Genomic DNA, 9,999 nt, shown 5'->3' with positions numbered 1-9,999 from the left:
AGACGATATAAGCGGTGGCTTGAATCTTTCGTTACAACATAAATTCTTTTTCTGAAACAGTGTTAAACTTTAGGTGCTCTTTAACTTAAATATTCTCGTTAGTTTTATTTTCCTTATCCTTTTATAAAACTGATTTGATTGCTTGCCGTATTTCATAAATTAATTTATGGGTGCGAAATTGTTTCTCATTTCCGACCCATTTCATTTGTAGAACAAAAACTCGGCGAGTAGGGTTCTATCGCAATTCGTGGTGTCAAGGAACATAACTTGAATTTAAGATTTTTAAACAATTGGATTTAAATAATCTTGAATTTAAATTATGTTTTTCGCAATCACGAATTGCGACAGCCCATTCGTTGCGCTTCTTTTTTCCGCAAATGAAATGAAATAGAAATGACTAAGAAATTTGCACCCGTCATAATATTATGATTTAATTTTCTAGAATAGGTAATACGAGGCTTATTCATAAAAAAAATAGAGAATGGTGATTAGGATGCGGTAGTAAAGATAAAGATTTTATGGCCGATATCCACCAGTACACTTATCATAAAGATTATTTACAGCGTATACCATCATGTATTTTTATTTCTGATCAGTCTTAAATGATGAAAATTAGTAATCTCGAAATTTTGTATGAAGATAAAGTTTTTCTGTTTTAAATTCATATTGGTGTTTTTTCTGGGAAAAAAAAGCAATTTCTCACACAGAAACCATTTTTTTTAAATATCGTTTGCTTGAGTTAAGCCTTGAAAAATAAATGAATAAAATCAAACCACAGATGACTTGTAACTATGACGACGAAAATTTTACTCCCTAAATAAATATTAAAAACAACCGTCGTCATAGCAATTTGAAAAATAAGAGCAACATCAACTTTGGTCGAATGAGGACAATAAGCAATTTGTGATTGCGCAAAAAATCCCCTGACATTAAACAAAAATATTTTTTCAAACAAAAAAAAAAAAAAAAGAGGATATAATTGTTTAAAGAATAATATTTGATTGTTTCTGTAGTCTGTTTTTGGTTTCTACGCGAGATCTTCCTCAATTCTTGATCTATTTCTTTGATTTACACCTTATTTTAAAGCTAATCGTGCAGGTTACTGACGAAAATCGACACACGGTTAGACCCCAAAAAATTGCTTTTTCTGTCAAAAAACCTGTTTTAAAGAACCAGAATGAGGTTTTCGGTTAAGTTTATCACTTAAACTTGCACTAAGACCGGCAGAGCTGACTAGCTTGATCGGCAGAGCGTTCGACTGGTAACCAGGAGAATGAGTGTTCGGGCCCATGTCCGGACAATCTGCATCAAATAATTAGAGAAATATCGCGCATTACGTGAACACTTAATAACAACGAATGTGAGGGAATACAATAAATGAGATGGAAACGCTCTTGCTGTTATGAAAACTTGATGCAACATGGAGTTAAAGTGAGTCTTAAATGTAAGGCTTCATTTTTTTTTTTTTTTTTTTTTTTAAAGCTTTGGCTCCGGTAAGAAAATGAAAGCATAATGTAAGCGAAAATATAAGTATCAGGTTTAAGATTTCAGACTACAATGAAACTGTTTTTTGTTCAGAAAAAAATAATAAATCGTATATTTAAATATAGATTCTTCAAATGAGTTCTTGACTCTTTGTACAAATAAAAAAATTACTACCTGAATTTGAAGGGTAAACTACATTTTTTTTCTTCTTTTTGTAAAAAATAAATAGCCTATCACATTTTTACTACATTCAAAAAGCTACGCTTAAAAAAGAACTTAGTTCAAATTATTTTGTATTTTAACCGTGCTGTTAAATGATGAACACGTGCTGCCATCTAAGTCATAACATTCAAGCAGCCTGTGATAACAAATTTTAAAAATTTTCAAAAATAAAAACACTTCTCTTATATATTATTCCCCTCTCATTTTGAAACTTATCAGGCTAATGACGAAAAATAGACTTACGGTCGAAAAATCAAGTTTTCGGAAACGCCACTTCCTGTTGCAAAACCTTGATGCAGCCTGAAGTTTTTATGCAGATTTTTTTTTTTTTTTTAAAGCAAAGTTCTAACACAATTTTTCAATTTTTTGCGTCGCTTTCGGCAAGAGAAAAAATAAAATTTACCTGTGTGTGTGCTTTTTTTTAATAAAGCTTTAAAGCACTGGACCTAGTTGTTCGGTTAAATTGATAGGTTTTTTCGGTAATGCGTCGTTCAGCTATAAACTAACTGAACTTTGGTCAAGTTCGGGCTGTCCGACATAATAGCAAATTTACATTAATATTACGCATTACATGTACAGCAGTGTTCGACCTTTTGTACAAATGAAAAAATACTAAGCCAAATTGAAACTACGAGTTTCACCCACTAAACATTTAATTTTTTATTCGAATACGATATGAAACATTAAAACTATTATCAACTTCATTAGTAAGAAATCATTTTCTACTCCTCTGCTTTTAGCTGGAAAAAAAAATACATTTTGTCTACGTTCGAAAAATTACACTCAAAAAACGGACTCAGTTCAACTGGTTTTGGTTTTGAATTTTAAGTGTTCGATTAAAAGCGGAACATGTGCGGGCATTTAAGACGGAACGGTTAAAGCAGCCTGCTATGGGAAATAGTTCAATATTCAAAAATAAAAATACATATTTTCAATCTAATTTATAACTTCTCTAGAATGTTTGTTTCAATCGTTAAGTGAGATCTTCCTCATTCTTTAATCAAATTCCACCGTTTACGAATGATTTTAAATCGTATCATGCTGGCTAATGACAAAACATAGACGCATGATCTTATTTTTTTTTCGGCAAAAAGCTTTTTTGTTTTTTACTACGCATTCCTTCAATGAATAGCATTCGAAAAGGAAGGCGCAATTGCTAGGTTTGTTGGAGTGTCGTGCTGTTAATCAGAATGGCACCACTTCGAATCCGTGCCAATAAATATATCTTTAATGTTTCTTTTTTTCCCGTCAGATGCTCATATGGGCAGGACTGTATTTGCCACAACCTGTTTTTTCACATGCGCAATTACTGCTTTTTCACGAGTCACTCAGCCACACTGTTAATGATATGTATGTTTACATTGAAAATACCTACAACCAAAAGGTGAGCGATAATCAAATTATCACAACGTTGCATTTAACGATGTTTTGTTACTGATGTCTTCAAATTACATGGCTTTTCTTGTGCGCTTACTTTTTTCCGTTTGCTTTTTTCGGTTCTTCTTCATAATGATCTTTCTTTGAAATTGTTAAAGAGCGAAATGCCTTATGAAACGATTCGAAGCACATTGCGGAGTTCCGCACGGGTCGACTAGTAATATTTGATTTGAAATTCTTTAAAAAGTGTCCATTTACTTAATGACATTCGGGGGATATAAATTAGAGTTCTTAAAACAGAACGACAAACCATTTCGATACAGCCCCCCCCCCCCCCGCCTTTTAACCATAAATAGACTTTGAGCTTATAAATAGCACTTGCTAAGTCTTTTCAACAGTTAATATTGTCCCTGATAACAAGGTCCAAAATATGTTTAAACCAATTAACACACTTTGTCAATTCGCATACGTGCCCTTAAGAACTCACTCGCTGATGTCATAATATCTTCAAAAATAGTGATTTTTCAAAACTTCATAACTCGGTCTATTTTGGTCGTAGGAGAGTGATTTTTTTTAGTTGTAAATGTTAGGTGTGTCCGGAATGTTATACTAAATATCATTGCTAGGACTGAGGGACTGTATAAAAATTTAAATTTTTTAACTTTTTCAAAATTTGATTTTTTAACAAAAATTTCATGAATTTCGAATCCTCGCGTAATTTAAAGATTCTTTCAATTTGGAACTATATGCTTATCTCTAACGGTTTCGGAATTAGCTACTTATCCACTTTTAGGGTAGACACCCTGTATATTGAGTTTTACACTCCCTAGTGAAGACAACAGGGATGATTAAAAAATAACTTTCTAATCGTTGTAGAAGAGAGAGAGAGAGAGATTCGATTGATCAAAATGATCAGAAAGTTGCCTTAAATGAAGAAAATGGTGGAAAACGGCGTACGATTTTTTCTTAAAAGAACTTAACTAAATGGACATCATAATGAACCATTGAGAAGGAATAGATGGAGAGTGCAACCCTACTATCCCGATACGGCAACAGTACCATGTGACTTGGGGAGCAATTTCGAGTTGACCGTAACCGCTGAAGAAGTTTCCATTACCTGAAGCCATGCAGGGGCGGCAAATAGGGGGTGCGAGAGGGGGCGGTTGCACCCCCAAATTTTTCACTAAGAATAATATAAAATGGTAAAATTCAATTTAGATAACTTAGAAAATCATTTACCTGAATTTTCAGAACAGAAAAAACTCATGGAGGATAAGGATTTGCCTTAACTAAAGAAGTAATCTCTTCATATGGGTTAAATATTTCAAAATTGAGTAATCTATGTTATGATGGTGCGTCTTGTATGAGATACCCGTACAGTGCTGTGCAATTTTTACGCGTAAATTCCATGTCATTTTACATAAATTTTTATGCTCATAATATAACTTAATGTTCATCTAATAAGTGTTCATTGATGCCATGTACTAGAAACACATTTTAGCAACTCGGTGTATCATATGCTTTCATGGAAACTTTTTGTAAAGATATGCTATTTTTGAAAAACATCTCACATCAAAAAATACTTTCACATCAACAAATGTATCTTGAGGCTCTTTACTTGACAATCTCTGAGTGACACAAGATGGTCTTCAAGAGTTATAAAAGCCCCTTGGAAGAATTACTGGAAAGCGACCTTTTCATTGATAAAAAATTTGATGTCATTTTAATATGTATGCCTTTGTCTGAATTTTTCGTTTACTTTATTTATACTGCGGAGCGTTTTTTTGATAAATGCTACACTCTATTATAAAAATTTTAATTCGATAATCTTAATTCTTGGATTGACAATTGAAACTCTTAGTAATTTTCGCATTAATGCATACTTGAACCAGGTGTGGAACTTAGTGACAGAACTTTTCGTAACAGTTTTTAATGCATGCCAATGTGGAAGAGGTGACAAAACCCAGATGAAGTTTTAGTCAAAATATTAAATCAATATTTTGAATAAACTGATCAATTCAGTTTCTCAAGAAATTGAGACAGGATTTAATGAGATATATTTATTATTGGTCTTAACTTCAATATTATGTAGGTCGGTTATAGAAAAAGAAAATATTACACTTATAAGTAATAGCATGAGGGAAGAGGATTTGTTTTGTGAATTGTGATTATACTTTTTAATGACACAAAATAAATACTAGCCTATTTAAAAACGTTTCTTGGTTATTTTAAAGAGAGGAATCTAAAGGAAATGTGCTTTTTTTGACATAACTTTCTTGCTTCCATTGTGTTTTGACTGTTTCAATCAGGTCAGTCATTTGAAAGATGGCTTTCATGATTAAATTGAAAAACCGACGTAAATAAAGCACAAATTTACACGAAAATACAGCATATAGCTATTTCAAGGCTACAATAATGGAGCTTCTTCATTGGTGTAAAAAACTACGCACACAACCAGAAAGTTGTAGGAGAACTGAACGTCAACCAATTTTGACTGTCGTGTCTCAGGAGGTTAGAGAATTGCCTTCGAAGCGCAATGAGGCAAAGCAAGAACTTCCTCTTTAGCTATACTGGCAATAAATTAAGTTATTGGATATTGATTAACTATAGTTACAAAATTTTCTGTTCCTCCTGACTCCAAAAATAGCAGATTAAAACTTACTAAAAAATAAAAACTAGTACCGAAATATTTTGTGAGATAACTTATAACAGAATAAATTTAAAGCTTCGGTCGAAAAAATTTTAATTGTTCTTTACAAACCTAATTATTCTTAACATTAAAACCATTTAATTATCAGTTCTTGTTAACTAATATGTATTTTATACCGTTCAGAGGAAATTCATGTTCAAGAAACTCGACCCCCCCAAACGAAATGTTGAAATGCCGCCCCTGAAGCCATGTATGATAACAACCTTTAACTGTAGAAGGGAAAAATTAGACTTATAGTAATAGTGCAGTATTCTAGCATTGCAAACTGTGAGGAAAAAGCCACACCAGGAGGTCCAGTAACTTTTCCCTAGCATGTACGAATGTTATTTACTTCTAAATAAAGAAAAAATAACATTTATATGCATTCAACGAGTACATATTCCACAGTTGCCTATAATTTTCAAATTTTTGTACTTATTTTATCTATAAAAGTTATAAAACATTGTATATCTTGAGTGCAAATAACATTTTAGTTCCATAAAAACACCTTTTACTTAACTAGTAATTATTTTAACGGCTCTTAAGCATTTTGTGTACATTTGCTTTGTTGGTGAGTATCTTCTCGCCAAGCTCCTGTGAACAGCATATGCGCAAGAATAAAGATTTGCAATTTTCATGCTTCAATTTAAATACTAGTATGCCTGCGTATGAAATCATTTCAAAACATTGATTACAATACATATGAATCCATAAATTTTCAGTCAATAACAGAACACTTTATACTATTTGTACATACCCGTCATTTCAGGGAATAAACATCAAAATACATGAAAAATGCAGTTACATTATATTTTAAAATCCGGAAAGAAGTGGTGAGGGGGAGTTTGAATGATAGGCCTGTATTTGTATCCGTTATTTATTTATTTATTTATTATTATGCGGTAAAGGAGTTGGAGCCAGAGTTGCTCTGATTTGTAGCCCCGACTTCATGATAAGCGCCGTCGCGTCGTCTGAAAAATATTTAATGCCAAAAGAGCGATTGCGTGCCAAAACACGACAACTTCCCAGCCAAACAAGTCACCTGACCTGGGAGACATTGGGTCCCAAGCTTATTTCACTGAGACATTTGCTATGGCTCCCTCCATTAGTATTCCTTCTCAATGTAATGAACTCATTTATCTGTTTTTAGTGTAAAAATAATAAATGAAAAAAAAGGAAAAATTATTATTTTTTTGCATAAAATTGAAAGAAAATACAACGAAGTTTATTCATTCAAATTTTCAGAAAACTGTATAACGTGTTTCGGGGTTGCAAGGAATCCCCATTGAATGCAAAACTTCTTTTGTCGGATATCATTTCGTCCATAAGCCCACCGCTTTTGCATTGAAACAGGGAGTCTATAGAACCGTGTAACGCTGTTGTCTGCAATGGGGTCGTTTCCAATATTTTAAAAGTATTTTTTCTGAAAGAACATGCTTAAAAACAAAGGATCTAACCATTTTTTTAAAATAATTTGTTAAAGTTTAATATTTAAAAAAAATTACTTAAATCGGTCATTTTTCATTGTTTATATTTCTTGCCGATGACATCACAAATGATGAAATGCCATTCTGCGTTGCCATTGACAGAGAAAATATTTAATTCACATCTTTACTCATGTGCATTGGCAACGATATGGTTGATAGCAAGCATAGAGCGCAATTTTAATCGCTCATGGGCCGTGGTAGCCCGATCGGTAGAGTGTCGGATTCGGGGCCGGAGGGTCCTGAGTTCGAACCTCGATGGTCGAAGACCCACCGTCGTCATTAAAGGGGACTGGGCGACGTTAAATATGCTCGTGGTCTCAATGTCCTCCAAGTGAAACGATACCTCTGGGCCTGGGGTGCTAACACCAGGTAGCTATTAGCTCCTGGTCTAGTTCTAAATTCCAATTAACTGTTCGATCCGGTGATGGTGCTGCCATCTATCGGTATAAAAAAATAATGGAGGCAAGGCACTTAGTATGGAGTCCTCGACAAAAATACAGTTGTAGTCAGTTGTGACTCGGAATCGGTAATTCGCTCCTTGATTATCATAACGTGGAAACGCGGTACAAAGATGCGCCAAAAAGCATAATTTGTGACGTCATCTAGACCACGCCTTGCTTGAAAATCGGACATTTTAAAAAATTAATTAAAAAATAACTGTTGGGAAAATGAAAGAATTTTCTGGGTTCATGTTATTATTATTATTATTTTTTTTTTTTTTTTTTGCTTATTCTATCAATTTCAGTGACTAAAAGTACTACTTTTGACTGTAGGAAACAACCCCATATGTCAAAGTATAACGTTGTAATATTTTCTTTCGTATAAAGTATGGGGCTTAGCTCCCTGCTCGCTGACGGTCACCAACCCGAGAAGATTGCTTCGCGAAGATTTAAATTGTCGATTAGGAATAATCAAATTATAATACGCATTACGGTTAGAGCAAAATGAAAATCCCAATTCTGTAGAAAATGGAATTAAGGTAAAGAACACAGTATAATTGAAAGGATATTAAAATTCCGCGCCCACACGAAGAAATGAAGAACTTAATGTAAATACGCATAAATCAAGGTATTTTTGAAAAAAAAAAAAAAAAACGCTTTGAGGAGCACCTGCTACCAAGCAAACTTGAACCAACTTGCAGAGCCCACAATTGATGAAGTTAATTTTGGATGAGAATAAAGTCGCTTAAATGTATTTAGCTTCATTAACTTTCTTTTCTGTTATCAACTGTCATGTTTCCCGTTTCGTGTGTCACATTGTATAAGTCAAATTACAGTTACATCAGTAACAAGTGTCCGTTTCAACTGTTTTTTTTTTATTTCCAGTTAGATGCAATACTTACTCAGAAGTTATATTCTTGACGCGAAATACATTTACCAATTTCTCAGTGCTGAGTTTACTACCCTTTATTTATTTTTTATGCAGCGGGAGATTTTTATACCATTTTTAAATATAAATTAAACCCCATACTGTGCTAAAACATCGAATAATAATAATAATAAAAAGAAGAAGAAGTATAAAAATAAAAAAATAATGATAGTAATAATAAATAAATAACATATATATATATATATATATATATATATATATATATATATATATATATATATATATATATATATATATATTTTTTTTTTTTTTTTTTTGCTGCAGGTGATTTTTATACCATTTTTAAATATACATTTTCCCAAAGAAATTATTGAGAGTAAAACGTTGGCCTTCTTGTTCTTGAACCCTGGTTCTGACTTACGTAGCCGGTAGATTTTCGAGATGCAGAAAACAGTCAGCGCCCATAATTTTGCAGCATGTAAAATATCCCTTCGTTTTACTTTGAACACCTTCGGCAAAACTGAAATTCTTAGTGCAGTTTCGCATCGAAGAGAGCCCAGGTGCCTCCAAATGAGCGTCAAAATTATCTATGCCATTGACATCTGCAACTTAATAGTGTATGCCAATACTGATGGAGCGTACTAATTCTGCAAAAGACGATGCCCCACTGGAAATGTAACGTAATCTGTTTCATCATCTTTATCGTTTATAAAACTAAAAGTAATCGACTAGTTTCTATATTGGGAATTTCAAAAAGTTTTAGGAACAGTTAGTTTTTATTATCTTTAGCTTTCTTGCTTAGACCTTGAGAAATTTATGAGCACAATCTAAAACTTTTGTGAAAAACCCACATTGGCAACTCTGGGTCACACCGATACACTTTCATGTTGCTTCCTTCAGAATTTTCAATGTTAATTTTTCAGTATTTCAAATTTTCTTTACGTGCTTTTCAAATTCATAAATGAATAAATACAATAGAACTTTTTTTAAAAAAAATGCATTTCTTGTGAGTCAGGATTATTTGGCTCTTACAAAACAGACAATACCAATGTGTTCATTTGAAACTCTAAATCTGATTGACCACGATGGTGAAGTGGGAACGTTAAAATACGTTTTCAAACGGAAAAGTAAGAAAACGTGACAAGATGTTGACATTTCTGTTTCTTCTTCCATTAAATCTAAACACGAAATAAAAAACCATTCTGTCATAGGCTACAGCAAATCTTTTTATTTCTCTTACGATTCCGCTACAGTGTGTATAGTTAGATAATGCAAATTTTAACTTTCCATGATAGCATGCAGCAAGATCGCACCATTTCTCCCTCCATTAAATCCGAAAAAGAAAGAAGAAATAGCTTGTTATTTCTACCATCACACCGTCATAGGTTGCTGCTTTCTCTTACGATTCCG

This window comes from Uloborus diversus, chromosome 9, assembly GCF_026930045.1.
Source record: "Uloborus diversus isolate 005 chromosome 9, Udiv.v.3.1, whole genome shotgun sequence".
In the NCBI taxonomy this organism is placed as follows: Eukaryota; Metazoa; Arthropoda; class Arachnida; order Araneae; family Uloboridae; genus Uloborus; species Uloborus diversus.
Note: the sequence above shows the minus strand (reverse complement) of the source record.